Here is a 14,413-nt window from a genome sequence, read left to right on the forward strand (position 1 = left end):
CCCTCTATGGTCGTCTCAGTGATCAAATTCGCCAGGCAATTGCTTAACTCCACTGGGTTTACCTTTGCAAACAGTTACTGGGTCAACATAAAAAACTCAAACAGTTTCAAAAGTGGGACATTTTGAAAGCATTTTGTTTGCTAACACAAATATACCTTATGGTTAACTATTTAGTAGAAATTGATTTTCTCAAATTTGGCCCAATTATTTGATGAGTTTAAGACAAAGCAGCGTCAGCAGCCCTTAATAAAACATGGGTAACGTGTAAAAATCAATCACTGATCTCAAAATTTTCTTCAGAGTTTTAGTAGCACATGCTGTCTTTATCATTGTATTTTTAAAAAAGTGTGCAAAGATCAAGACTAAGGCATTCTCAGCTATTTAAAATAATGGCATTATATAACATGCTTATTTAATTTCTGCAATGTAACCTCACTGAATTATCTATGACTTTAATCTTTTCCTGCTATTTTTAAGGTTCATCAGTGCTTCCTTATTTCAGATGTATCATCATCCAGAACTGGAAATGTGTATGGAACCTCTAATTTAAAGTCGAATTACATGACTGTATAAATATATTACTGTCCCTTAATTTCTTTTCAATAAATCAAATGAATACAAAGTAATAACCTTATACAAAAAATGAAAATTACTTTTGGATGGCATCCTTTTGGAGACAGACCTAAGATTAAAATATTACAGCAGGCTTTAAATATCAGCAGGGCTGGATGAGACTTTAAAATGAATAAAAATGTGTGTTTTGGGTCTTTGATATTTTAATATTCCATCACCGTTTCAAGAGGGTAAAGCACTTCTCTAGTAGTGAGAGGTCTCAAATTCTGTGTAAGCAAGAAAACCAGAGATTTATTCTCTGACAGTAATATCAATCATGACTGAATGGTTTCACTGGGTACTAAACTGCACATTCCATCTTTGGCTGGAGAAATTTGTAAAATACTAGATTCTTCATATTAAACAGGGAGCAACATCCTATGACCAAACCAGTAAAACACTTGATTACCGTATTTATGTCCGCTAAATTAGATCTGCCCTTCTAATTACCCATGTGATAGAACGTGTGCCAAATGCACACACAGTATCACTCACTGCCCCTCTGAGCTCAGGTAGCACTTACTTTCTCAGCCTTTTAATTAGGATCAGTTACCTCTTCATTTTACTAATTCTAATTTACACATGTGAGATTTATCTCAGAATCACTGACAATCTTCTTGAAGACACATAGCCTTTAGGATAGGGTTATGAATATATACTTTCACAAATACTTGTCAGTTCTTTAAGCAGCTTACTTCCCAAGGACTACATGATCTGGTGGAGAACGGCAGTAGCCAAAAGTAAAAAAGGAAGAGTGGTCCTGATGTCATGGACCCATTTCCCATTTCCTCAATGACAAAGCAGGAAAACCAGTTGTGAGTTACTTCTGCTTGAACTCTGCTCGGAACCCTGTCACATTATGACCCACTAGTAAAGCTCCCAGAAGCCACCAGCTAACGATTGCACTCCGTTCAGCCACCCTGTCAGCTTACACATCACATGTAGATGTGCACAGATAACTTTTCCTTTACATACAGTGCCCCTCCCCACTGCCATATGCAGACTGTCTTTTTCTACCCTTTACATCAAAGCAAGCATAATCTTCAGACTCTGGACAAAATTTGACATCAGATGAGGAATTTAAGGATGGTGTGGAAATCTACTGCAGTGAATCAGAAAATACCCTAATTGTAAAATAATATTTGGAAGTAATCTTCGATTCTTTCAACAGATACTTACCGAATGCCTATTTTGCATTCATTTTGGGAAATACAAAATAGAATCTGCTTGTTTTCAAGGAGCACACATATAGTAGATGTTATTGCCGGGCCAGAGCACTTAAGGGCCAGGACTTACCTTTGAACATGGCCAAACCACTACCTGCCTCATTTCCAATGGCTACAAATAAAGTTTGCAGGTTATAAAACTTAAGTATAACTGTTTGAGCCAAAACACAAACTACTTGAAAATATTTTCTGTGAATTTCCATTAAAATCCTCTTGCTTTTGTTCCCTCCTTTTTTGTGTTTTGCTTCGTGGGTTGTTTTCTTAGTACCTTTTCCTAGTAATTTCAAAGTTTGTTTTATTCTGCTAGTAGATGCTTTGCAATGAAAATATCAAACTTTTTCTGTACTCTAACAAAGTATAAATTGCTTATTTACCTTCTACTTGTCTCCAATGGCTGATTTCCCAGTTTTTACTAATTTTGCTTTACATCCTGTATCTTCACTTCTTAAAGCAGTTCTTTAATATTTACATGTTTTATTGGCTAACAAATATTGATTTCATGGTTTCCCCATTCTGGAGGTCCTTCTTTAAATAATGTTAGTAGACTGATACAGTTCAATTTTTTTCTAGAATTGGGTTTGTGAGAAACTACTATGAGCCCTTTTCATCCGACAAAATCTGTTCTACTCAGACAAGAATGACAATGGGGTAGTTATTGAATTTATGAATAATCATTTTCTCATTGAACCTCTTTAAAACTGACATTTAAATACCACGGAGAATGGGGCACCTGGGTAGCCCAGTTGGTTAAGCGACTGCCTTCAGCTCAGGTCATGATCCCGGAGTCCCGGGATCAGCGGGGAGTCTACTTCTCCCTCTGACCCTCCCCCCCCATGCTCTCTCTCATGCTCTCTCAAATAAAATAAAAATCTCAAAAAAAAAAAAAAAAAAAAATACCACAGAGGAAAATTCTTAAGACAGTGAGTTCTTTTTTTTCTCCTCATTGAATTGTTAACAAGTATTTTCCTTAATCCATTAACTTTACTTAAGCTCAGTCTGAATAAAATCTTAAAAATAGTTACACAGGCCTGGGACTATAACCATGTCCAAAAGTGACATGATTTCATGAGAAGGGGACACATAGTAGGCAAAATGACCCCCCAAAATATCCCTGCCCTAATGCCTGGAACCTGCCAAAAGAGTTTACATGGTAAAGGAGAGTTAAGGCTGCTAATCAGCTAACTTTAGATTATTTTGGAATAGCTGGGTGGGTTGAATGTCCTTAAATCACCGGAGTCCTTAAAAGTGTAAGAGGGAGGCCTCAAGAAGTCAGAGACTTGATGGCAGAGGTCAGAATAATGTGACATGCGAACTCGACCCATGGCTGCTGGATCGGAGATGGAGAAAGGGTCTGTGAAGCAAGGAATGCGAAGCAGGCGTTGGCAATGCGAAGGAATGCGAAGCAGGAAAAGGCAATGGATCCTGTCCTACTGCCTCCAGAAATACAGCCCTGCCAACACCTTAATTTTAACCTAGTGAGACCTGTGCTGAGACCCCTGACTTACAGAACCGTAAGAAAATTTGTGCTGTGCTTTGAACTATCAAGTGATAGAGACCCAAGTAGGGTAATGAAGGCCTCTTCAGGTGACATATAAGATGAGACCTAGAAGCAGCTCAATCAGCCATGCCACATGCACGTGAAAGGCATCTTAGGCCTGGTAATGAACGTCTACCTCTTTGAAATGTACTCAAATTGTCAGCTTACCTGAAAATTCTCTGCTTTCCTTCTCCCACCCCTCCCTTCACTGAAATCACGCTGTTTGGCGGCAGCCAGGACGTATTCCTCCCCCCTCAGTGTCGTGTCACCATCCTTTTTCCCTTATCCACCCACCACCCAGCTAGGTAGCCTGCGTGCTGTCACTGTCGCTGCTGATAAAGATGTCGCAAAAGGACCAGGCCTGAACATGATTTTATCCCTCCTATTATTTCAAGTGGGTCTGACACCCAAACTTGTCCAAGCCAAGCAAAGCTTAAAACCGTTTTGAAGTTGGGGCAAATGCATTTATTTTTTGCTGGATGTAAACCCGTACCCGCCGTGACAGCTATTTATCTCCCTGATCAAGGCGGAAAAGCTAAAAACAAATTTGCCTAAGTTACTAATGGGGGGAGGTGGTACTTGAACCAGGAAGTTTCCCTCTTAAACACTTCTCTAGGACTCTTTTTAAGTAGTTCCTTAAATTTCTCAGCCAGTTATAGCCAGTACCACGTGGTGGCTTCTAACAGTCTTCAAATTGGACTCTGCACATTCCTGGGGCCCAGACTAGTTCAACTACACAGATGTGTAGTTTTGAGGAAATAAAAATTGTCATAGTAATTTCCGTATATCGTTCCCTAAAATTAACCTGTGAAGGTACCGGGTTTTCCTTCCTTAACTTCTTTACTATGAACCTTTCCTTACACCACAAAGAATATTCCTGAGGCGTATTGGTTTTACTGATTTGTCCCAGGGCGTCAAAGACAATTCCGAATTTCATCAAGGCCCAGTATACCAGTGTAAGCCGCCTTTGTATTCCTAATACCTTGTGCTAGCAGTGAAACTTAAAAGTTAGAACACCATATGGTATTTTGGTATGCACTGTGACATTTTAAGAATGCTGAATTGCTTGATAACCAAAAAAAGTGGGGAGGGGGTTTGAAACTGAACAGAGAACAGAGATAAAAGAAGATAGTGCAAGATAGAGCCTTACTTCATTCAGGCAACAAAATCATGTTGAGAACCTGCCACTAAACACAGCCTCACATCAAGCTTACCTTCCTCGGTACCAGTGTGGCGAGTACACCCCTTTACCCTGGTAGTCTGAATGTCAGGTGCTCATTTTGTGAGAGCGGCGTCAAGTTCAACATTTACTTCCAACATCACCAAAACACTGCCACACAAATGGAACATAGAAGGGAAGGTTTTCTATTCTCCTGAAGCTTCTGACGCATTCTTGCTGGATTACTAGATACTGTAAATTAGTTACGTCTCCTACTCACCAACACTACTCAAATCCCTTCTGTCAGATATTTGATAATCACTAATGTACTTTACAATGATTACACCTTTCCTAAGTCCCGTATGTACTATAAAAGACCAAGGTGTTTGGTTTTCCGTTAACTTCCACTGACCCAGTCTCATTGAAGCAGTCATATTCACCTGTGGGCACTTCCACTCGTTCCTGCGAGACTTAAGTACCTTCTATGTGCTGACTGAATACTGTTTCAGGTGTTGATTATGCATCAATGAACCACTTTCAAATCCCTACCTTCACATAACATCCAGGAAGGGAGTAGGGGCATGATTTTAAAGAGAAGCTGCTAATTCAGGTTCGGGGAAGGTCCTCAGATCCTGCATTCTAACAAGATCCCAAGTGAAACCATTAGTCCTCTATTAGGAAAAGTGACCTAGAGAAGGAAAATAGAGTATGCACTTTAAAGAACTAGTTTGATTTGGTACTTGTGCAGACCAGAAACAGGATTAGATCATAGAGCTGAGGGGGTAGTTTTTCCAAGCTAAGGGAAGAACAAGTGCAAAGTCCATGAAGAAAAAGTCAGCCTGGGGAGCTGAGTGGAGATGAGGGGAGGCAGAACAATTTAAGGTCTTATACAGAGGATTAATGAGTGAGCTGGGGGGCTAATCACATTCCAGATTTTAAAATAAATCATCTATACTATCATCATCAATACAGGCAAGGGCAGAATCAGCTCAGAAATATTCAGAACATGGCAGAAACTACATCCTTTCTATTTAAAATTAGAAATTTAAATATCAAAGAACATGAAATGGTGCAAATTGGACAATTCTTTGGAGGGCTAGAAAATCATTTGTCCAGAATGACCTATAGACCAGCGTGACCACAAATTTCAAACTCCAAGGAGATCCATGTCCAGCACAAAGATAATTACACTGTTGGCCTATCACTGGAGCAGAAAGGGGTTACTATTTACTACATAAAGTTGGGAGAAAGGAAAAGCCTGTGGATTCAGAAACAGATTTAAGGTTGGCACTAGCTAAAAAGTTTATGCGAAGCAAAACAGTCATAAAACAAAGTATATGAAACACAAAACATGTATTCTCTTTTCCTATTCAGCATTCCACCTCCACAAATTCCAAGGTACCACTTCGGCTGCATTCACAAGGCTCATCATTTTGGCCAATTTAGGTAAGTATATTCTTAAAACACATAGTTCAAAATTAACCAATTCCTCAAAATGCTTGTCTTCCTAGCATCCAGCTCTACTCACTTTCTGGATTCATTCTTACGCACCTGAATTAAAGTTCTAGGACTTTGTATTTTGACAAGTATCTTTGGGTAATTATAATGCCCAACTGTGGTTAAGAACCTTATCTTGTAAATGTATAACCACTCTAGATTCCAGCAGTGGTATTCCCTGAACGTGGCCTTTGCATTCTTCACTTTGTTGAGGAATTTAATTGGACTTGTAAGGTACCTAGTGGTTCAAGCAGCACACACCTCTACCTGAATAGAGATAATTTTCATCTAGTCTTGCCAACATTAAGTCCCAGCTTACCCTATCTGTTGGTATTCCCACATAGATTATATCTCAACCAAGTACAGGAGGAGGACTCCTTTAAAGTCTCTCAGTGGAATTTAACCTTTCAATGTCTTAGTCTAATTGAAGTCAACATTACATTATAGCAATTTCATTGTATATATACTTTTTATAAATAAGCATGTAAAGATACATGCTCATTTTCCAGGAAGTGTACATATTCTTACATTTAGGCATGCAATTAACAATGGAGACACTTCACTGAATATTTGGTTTGGCATCACTTGCTACCAACGTCAGGTTTCTGTTTTTTACCTCTATACCATAAATACTTGCCCTATTAATGACTAAACCCTATTTATATTGGCATTTAATTATTTTTCAAAGTACTCAAAACTGCACAGGGCTGGGATTGTTGCCTTTAGAGTTGCTTTACTGGCCACAAAGTATCTTAAAAACCTTAATTTTCATCTTATTTTAAAAATACAGTACAAATCCATTAAAAAACATTCAACCCTATAATCAAATATTTACATCTTTACTCAAAGCAGTTGTTTAGGACTTCACACACTTTGGTTTCCCCTTAGCTTAAGCTTCAATGTATCAATAGGTTAAAGATCAAAATGAAGATGCTTCATACTTAAATTAACAATATCTAAACTGGCTGGATTTTAAGTGCCTATGATCTGTTATTAAAAAAAAAACACACCAACTTATTCTTGGAGCCCTTATCACATTTTAAGTTAATATACCAAGAACCCAAATTTCCAAATCAAGTAAATTCAAATGTGATTTAAACATTTGTCAGATTCAAGGTAAGAGGATAACCTTTTTTACAGACTAATTTTTGACATGGGTTTTAATCAAGAGCCCATTTACGTTTTATATCCTTCCAATACTCCTGATCTCACTTCATCTGTAAAATTAAGATACAAATGCTGATGCCATAGATACCTAAAATAATTCATGTAATAAATCACTTTAGTACCTGTCCCCACTTCCCAACTACCTCAAATTGATAAGCAAAGATGTTTGGATCATTTATAGTAACAAAAAACACCAGAAGAAGTGCCACAACTAAAAACAACCTTAAAATTTTTATTTTAATATGCTTATTCTGGACAATTTCTTAACAAACAGTCTTAAAATATGTAATTTTATTTATTTACATTAAATGCACCAAAACAACTCAAACAGCATGACTAAATTGCAAATACATGTAAGTAGGCCTGTCTGAATGCTGTGCCTGTTTAAATTACTGGAAAAAGAAAACTATGCCTTTTTTTTTTAAAACAATTTTCCTGTGGTCTTAAGATCATGGGATACATCCATCTTAGTTATCCTTTAAAACTCATGAGGACTATTACATCAGGAACTGAACTTATCAACAGAAAGCTACATTAATTCAGACTTTTAAAAACAGTATAGGCTAAACCACCTCTAAGGCAAAGAATAACCTGCCAAGACTCAAGTAGACATGATAATCTTATTTTTAGTTGGACACGAAATACTGGCCTTGTATACTTATGCTCTCCTTACCTTTACTACTCAGCTAAGAGGCTAATTTTCTAATGATAGACAACCTTGGTTGTCAATTACTAACAGAACAATATTTCATTAAATACATAATTAACTTGAATGTAACACTGAATTGTTCTCCAGGCAATTGCAGGTTGCATTTTGTCAGGAATCATTCTGTAGGGTTCTTCAAGCTACAGGGGAAAACCCAAGTCTGGCTTGTTCTGCTTAGACAGGTTTGCCTGTAAAATGAAGATCTCAAAGTTTTTAGTAAAATCACTACTTTGCAAGCAGTTTTGAAAAATAATTTGTAGAGCTGTTAAGTGCTTTCCTTTTAACACAGACTAAGAATCATACATGCAGAACATGCAAAAAAAATACAAAGACTTATTTCTTCCTAAAAATAGTCTTAAGGCTATCAAACCAGGAGCAACAGCACCCTAAAAGTCTTAAACACTTTTAAGGTTGAAACACAAAAAAGGTTAGAGCTTTCTCCCCCAGGACAATTAGAGACGAGGCAGGCAGTTAGGAGCTACGATGAACGTGTTCAACTTATTTTTACATCAAAATGGCTAATTATATTTGCATGGCTTTGTGTTAGCGCTACTCGAAAACTCAACTGTCTTGTCTAAGAAAATCTTAACAGAATCAAGAATGTAAACTTTGCCACACATTTTAAAACCAGAAACAGATAAAATTCAATTCCTAGTGAACCCTTGACAACCTCGGCCCTACTGCCAATCCCATAAGAAAACATTCACATCTATTAACTTGTTTACTAGACGTGAAGTCTAGTTAAGTCCAATTGAGTTCTGAACAAGTACTACAAAGGTTCAAGCATCTAGGGAGAAAGAGTTAATTAACCATTTAGGATTTTATTAAAATCTGACAGTTTAGCATACAAAGAAATCCTGTGGAAAAGCTTCCTATCACTGTTCTACTTCAAGCAGTAATGCTAGTATATTTCCCCCCTCAAAAGCTTTAAAATGCAATTATATGGTTTGGTAGATGTAAACACCTTTTTTCACTAATCACCATCACACCCCATTTCTGCAGACTACGACCAGCCATGCTAGTATTATGGGACTTTGAGAACATTTAGTTCAAAGCAGTATTTGTCATTAAATATCAAAACAAAACCATTTTAAGATTTTCAATTCAAAAGGCTTAGGAACTCAAACTAAAAGACAATTACATTTCCATTGTATAAATCATTGCATAATTCTTAATATTTCCTCTCTCTGAAAAATTACCTTTTAATAATCAACTCCAGAACTAAGAAACTCTTACCTTTCTATTCAGGGATCCATGATTAAACTTTCCATGTTAGACTTTACGTAATTGATTTTAAAAAGGTAAGACGTCTTCTAAATTTACCAATTGGTATAATAAGCTATAGAAAATTTACTCCATATTACTAAGATAACAGCTTTCCTCCAAAATTCAGCTTGGATCCAATTATTACAACGGACCCTATAAAATCTGATTATTCTCAAGTTAACCCACATTTTTCTATACAGGTGAGAGACAGACTAGACACAAGACACATGAAAGCAGCAGAAATATTGGATAAAATACTGTATAACTGCCATTGCTTAAGGTTCCACTCCAGTGACAAAGTCACGGAAGCCTAGACTAACTATCATTGTTGCAAAAGTCTGGTTTATGAAGGGAGAAGGAATGTTAACAGTAGTACAGACTTAAAGAAAAACTAATTTCAGACTCCCACCCAACTACACTCTTGGCATTAGAGACATGTACACATATACTTGTCACTCCATTTAGCACCAGTGTGTCTTATTATCTTTTTAACTCCTATATTTTAAGTTCCAGAAAGCTAAGGACAGTCTAAGGATCACGGAACAGTTTATACAGCATAAATTACTAAGCAAACTAGTACATAACCAGTTAACAGTTTTACACATTAAGAACACTAGTACCGGTAAAACAGTATTTGTTTACTAGAAACAAAAGACAACCTCCCCTCCCAAATGTAAGTTAACATGCTTAAAAACCACCAACCAAACCCCACAACTTTCTTTATACATTGCAATAAACAGAATACTTTCACCAAATTTAAATAATGTACAAGTAACACAATTTATTAACTTTAAGATTAAGACATTGTGAATACCAGCTCCAAAAAAGCAAAAATATCCTAACTTTACAAATTATCATAGTATTAAAATAAATTTTCTTTACAATTATAATTAAATACTTAATAAGTAAATAAACCTAATTAGACGAAGAATATAGTAAAAACTTATAATCAAATCTGACATGCAACTTCAGAGGTGGAATATTTTAGCACAAAATTATGACAAAACTTCATTTTAAAGAACAAAGAGTTGTATATATGAACTTCACACTGACAAAAAAATTAAAATTACAAAGTTTTTAATACTTTATATTTCTGGAACATTTTAAAGTGGAAGTCGAATCTTCAGTAATATTTAATTTTCAAAATCTTCTGGTCACAATCCCCACCAAACTCAACAGGCCGGGACAAGTGCAATACCATACAGAAACACAGCATTGCAACCGATCCCAACCTGTGTAGAAAGGGGTTTGATTTTCCCTTACTTTTCTACAGACTTTTCACTACCACAGTCAGTTTTGCATGGATTTGCACAGCAGAATATCACACAGCTGGATGCAAACCTGCAAAACTAACCATAGAACAGTGTTCAGTAACTGGATAGTTTGACTGGGCGACAGGCCGGAGCTGGAGTTCTACAGCTCGCAGTACTTTAAGTGCTCATAATGCAGTAGATAACTGAACACTACCTGCACTATAAGCACTTTAGTGCTACAGAAGCTGTCACATCACATACACCAGGCAGATTCTACATCGACACAATAAAAGTACACAAAATTAGTAAAAAAAAAAAAAAAAAAAAAAAAAAAAAATCACTTGAAGGAAATAGCAGGCCACCATCAGTTTTGCATAGATTTGCACAACTACATTCTTCTTGTAGTGCAACTATGCAAAACTAACAGAGGACTGCAAACAAAAAGTATTAAAACACCTATATACTTGCTTGGCTTGGATTATTGGATGAAAACATAACTTCTTATGCCAGAAGGAGCACTTAGGGCAGTAGATGCTAATCTACTTCACTATCTGCACTAGATGCACCTTAGAACAAAAAGCACTCAACACCAGCAGGCCCTGCACTTTCAAGCCCACCTTGGCTTCCCGAGGCAGCTGTCACCATAATGCTACAAGTGCCTTCACTGCAGTAGATGCACATATCACTACCTGCACTGTAAGCACTTTGACATTATTCTGACTGGTCACAATCTTCAGTCTTACAAGGTGATGGTCTCTTTATTCCTGCTAAATTTGAAATAAATAATTAGAAATAACACCTCCAACTCTTAAGAGCTATTAAACATACAAAATTCAGCATAGTCCCTAATGGGGAAGAGAAAATGAATTTAATTATCTCAAACCTGTAAGTTTCATTCACAAGCACACTTAGACCTTAAAAGTATTAGAAAAATCTTTTTCACAAGACAATCTTAACCATCAATCTAATACTGTCAGAGAAACTGATGGCTCTTCTTTTACCTGGAGGTTCCCAGACATACTCAAAAAAATTTTTTTTTTCAATCAATCAAGATTAGACTGCATATGAATGAGAATTAATAGAGCAACAGGGCAATTTGATTCATGTACCTTTTAGAGGGATTCTTCACATCCACGTGGCAAAACATTTTTCTTTTCTTCTGGCTTCCAATTAGCAAATACTTAGCAAATTAACAAAATTACTGTTCAGACTACATTTCAAGTGTATTAGCTGGTTATAGAACTTAAACATCCTGTTTAAATTTCTTTGAATCTTGAAAACTTACTCCAAAACAGATCTATCCTATCACTCAACTTAAAGCAGTTTTAAAATTACATTTTGTAAACCGTACATCAATTTCCAAAAACTTATATGGTATTTGCATTGTACTCTTACTAACTTAAAAATTAGCTGACCCACACTGAGTTAATTTTCTAGAAAAGGTAAATGGACAAAGTACAAGATACCTATTTCACTCTTTGAAAACCCAATCTATTTACTGAAATAAAAGATTAAAGTAAAAAAAATTGTTTTAAAGAAAAGTTAACAAAAAAAAAAATTAGAATACACTTACCCACTAGGGAAAACTTTCTTCTCAGCAAGTATCCTTAGAAAAGCTTTTGGTGCAGTTAGGTCCACGTGTATGACTGGGATTGGGGGTGGGGAAACAGGGAAAAAAGACAAACATATTTGCTGAAAATTATTATCACCCTCCAAACCTATATTTAAATTTAAACTTTCTCTTTTCTAACACCCTCATATCACTTAGTTACATCCATTTGCTAAACCAAGGATAACGTAGCCAACGAACACTGGCAATGTTTAAAAGACCAACAATGTATATGGGTAAAAACGTGTTAAGAGAATAAAGTTGAAAACCCCACAGGTATTAGATTCACGTCCTATTTAAAAAGATCCTGAAATACTCCAGTATAATCCACAACAGTCGTTAACTGTACTGTACAGCTCCGAGCAGAGGAAAAAGCAGCAGCAAAGGGACTATTCTTTACCACCCCTCCCCCAATCAAGACCTCGTGGCTGCAAGCCGGGATAAAGAGTTGTTTCCCCAACTGATGTGGTCGGGATGGCATGTTGATAATTTTTTCTTTTGGTGGTACAAGAACGAGCCTGCCTTCTCCAGTTCCCATCCCCTTTGCTCCGGCTTAGGAGTAGAAAAGGGAGCAGGAACACTCGAGACTGCAAAGTGCCCGCCTCGCTCATGGAGCCCGGGCCGGCAGCACATGTCGCACAAGGGGGTGCGCGGCCCTGCGGTTCCCCGAGCGGCCGCCAGGGGGCGGTGGGTCAGAGTCGGGCCCTGCCGGACGCGGCAACCCGCCCCCCCCTCCGTTTCCCGGCGGCAGCCGCGCGGCGACCGGCGGCGCCGAGGCCCGAGCACGGCGGGGACGCGGGCGCGCCGCCCCTCCTTTGTGTCCCCCGGCCCCCCCCCCCAGCCCGGCCCAGAGGGGCGGGGGCTCCGCGACTGCGGTGCCCGTCGCACGCGGCCCGAGGCCTAAGCCGGGAACAATCGGCGGCGGCGCGCAGTCGCCGCCATGTCCCCCGCCCTCACCCCCGCGCAGCCCGCCCCGCAGGAACATGGCGGCGCAGCCGCCGCTCCCGCCGAGCCGGGCCGGCCCTCCCGCGCCGCGCTCCCTGCCAGCGGGCGGGCGAAAGCGACTCCACGCCGCCACCGAGGCCAGCCAGGGCCTGCTCCGCGGGCCACGGCCCGGGAAGTTGCGAGCCCCACCCGGGGACTGTCCACGCGGGTTAACAAAGCCCACGCGGAGTGGGGGTGGCGTCCAGGCCGCGCCGCCCCGAGCTCCCGCGCCCTCCGCCCACCCTCACGCGCACAAAGTTTGGGGGCCCGCGGGCTCCCGCCCACGCCACGCCGCCCGCCAGCGCGCAGGTACCTCGTGGGCGCGCCCCCTCCCGGCCCGCGGCCTGCCCCATGTGCCGCTGCCGCCGCCGCTTTGTTCTGGAGGCGCTTTAACTCTCGCCCCCGGGAGAAACTTTCCCTTCCCGGGGACCCCGCGCCCCGCGTGCACCCCGAGGCCTGGAGGGGGCGCGGGCCTCGCGCGTCCCCTCCCTGAGGGGCCATTGTGTGCGCCGCGCGCCCACCCGCCCGCCGGGGCCGGCCCAGGCAGGGTCCGCGCGGGTCCCGGGCGCGGCCGCCGCGCGCACGCCGCCCCCTCCCACCCTCCCTTCCCCGGCCCTGCCCTGCCCCTCCGCCAGCCCGCGAGCGAGGGGGCAGCGAGTCGCGGCTGCCACACGCCGGGGCGGCCAACGGCCCGAGACCCGCCCCGGCCCCCGGCCACGCCGCCGCCGCCACGCTGCCCCGGGCCATTCCGCCCCACCCGCCCTCCCTCCGGACTGGGGCCGCACACAACAGGTTTCACTCACTCGGCGGAGGGGCGGGCAGACTCACCAGGAGGAGTAGCCGCCACCATCTTCGCCTCGCCCGCCGCGGGCTCTCGCTCCCGCCTCCCCACCCGCCTCCGCTTTACTACGACCGGAGGCCCCAGGCCGGGGGTGCGGCCGGCCGGCCGGCCCGCCCCGCGAAGGGGCTTCGCGAGGAGCGCGAGCCGCGGCTACGCGGCGGGGGTCGTCCCCACCCCCTCGGCCTCGCCCGAGGGCGCGAAGTGGCGCGAAGGCGCAGGTCGGGCGGCGACGGCAGCACCTCGAAGGGCCATGTGGGTGAATGAAGGGCGGCGGCTCCCGCCTCAACGTAAATACGGACAAGCCCCACTCCCTCATTAGCATAAAAAACAAAGTACTTCCGACCTCCCCGCCCGCCCGCCAATCACCGCAGGCCCCGCCCACGGCGGCTCGGGCTAGGCGGCTGGGAGAGCGGGAGCTGGGAGCCGCTCGCGGCGCAGCACTGCCTTTCCCCGGCCGCGCTTCCCCGCCGCCCGCCCACCGCCGCCCGCCTCGCGGAGCGCCTCGCCCGGACACCTCGCGCCACGCCTCCGGCACGCCCTCCGTTAACAAGCTCTG

General features: G+C 41.9%; 1 long non-coding RNA gene across 1 annotated transcript in view; it reads right to left on the reverse strand.

The window, feature by feature from the left end:
• LOC144381463 (uncharacterized) overlaps positions 1 to 13,908 on the reverse strand; it is a 28,008-nt gene extending 14,100 nt beyond the window's left edge. Inside the window, exons 1-2 of the long non-coding RNA XR_013446703.1 lie at positions 13,845 to 13,908; positions 11,997 to 12,069 (exon numbers count right to left, since the gene is read on the reverse strand). This is a non-coding gene — a long non-coding RNA (uncharacterized LOC144381463). The remainder of the gene's footprint in view (positions 1 to 11,996; positions 12,070 to 13,844) is intronic.
• Between the last annotated feature and the right edge of the window lie 505 nt (positions 13,909 to 14,413).

The sequence above is a fragment of the Halichoerus grypus genome, chromosome 4 (assembly GCF_964656455.1).
Source record: "Halichoerus grypus chromosome 4, mHalGry1.hap1.1, whole genome shotgun sequence".
Classification (NCBI taxonomy): Eukaryota; Metazoa; Chordata; class Mammalia; order Carnivora; family Phocidae; genus Halichoerus; species Halichoerus grypus.